General features: G+C 33.4%; 1 long non-coding RNA gene across 1 annotated transcript; it reads left to right on the top strand.

Annotated features, from left to right (window-relative positions):
• LOC147505558 (uncharacterized) lies at positions 1-477 on the top strand. Its single transcript, XR_015220625.1, has 2 exons — positions 1-61; positions 274-477. It is a non-coding gene; the product is annotated as an uncharacterized LOC147505558 (long non-coding RNA).
• Positions 478-982: the final 505 nt, after the last annotated feature.

Below are 982 nucleotides of genomic sequence, written 5' to 3'. Positions count from 1 at the left end.
ACGTCTAAATCTCTTAAATTAAATACAGATGTGGATATGGACTGTGCTGCTGTAAACGAAAGTGAAGCTCTTGTATTTGCTTTGTAATTATAACACAGATATGAAATTATTTCTATATAAATAAAATGACCACATGCATCCTACTGAAAATAGTTTGCACTACTTAAGAGCATATCCACTATTATGATGGGAGAATCTATCTTATAAATAAAATAAATACAAATTATTCACCCTTTAATCAGCAATATGATTTTTCTGCATGTACATTGATAGACACATTGAAGACAATGTCAAGGTTGTGGAAATGGATTTTGGGCAATGTAGAGGGAGTACAAAGAGCAGGAATGGCTATTTAACCAATGTTCATGTTGAAAGGGGAGATCAAAGATATTCACCACATTGTTATGCAGAACTAAAGCAAAACTGTCTCTGCCACATGTTATTAGCAAAGATGAGCCCTAATGCTTGCAGTAGACATTTTGATGATAATTCAGTGAGTACGTAATGTGAGCGCCTCCTGCCATAACTTAAGTGTGTCAAAACCGATCCAAGTTTATTAAGTATCTTTCAGTTTTGGTCAAAGCTATTATAATAAGAATGCTTTCTAGCTCACCATTTTCATAATCGATTGTGCTCTTGTGGTAATTTGTGGTGATTTAGGAGAGTTTATATAATGGAGTTGCAAAACTGCCTCGATAATACTAAAAAAATCTAGACATCTAAGAATGTTGCTGACTGCCTAATTATTTCACACTACTAATGGTGTGTTTTTTTTTAAAGTTCATCTAGTATTTGACATTAGAATACTGAAGGAGGAACTCACTATCTCATTAATATTTGGAAGACACTGTCCAGTATTTACATTGTTGAATGTTCAGTGCATCCACATATTTACAATTACTCACTTCTTTTAGAAGGTCAGCAAACGAAACAATGCTATGATACGAATACCTACTCCAAAGGTGACAAATGACTTATATTT

Source organism: Coptis chinensis, chromosome 4 (genome assembly GCF_015680905.1).
Source record: "Coptis chinensis isolate HL-2020 chromosome 4, ASM1568090v1, whole genome shotgun sequence".
Classification (NCBI taxonomy): Eukaryota; Viridiplantae; Streptophyta; class Magnoliopsida; order Ranunculales; family Ranunculaceae; genus Coptis; species Coptis chinensis.
The sequence above is the reverse complement of the archived record's forward strand: the minus strand, read 5'-3'. Positions and strand labels throughout refer to the sequence as shown.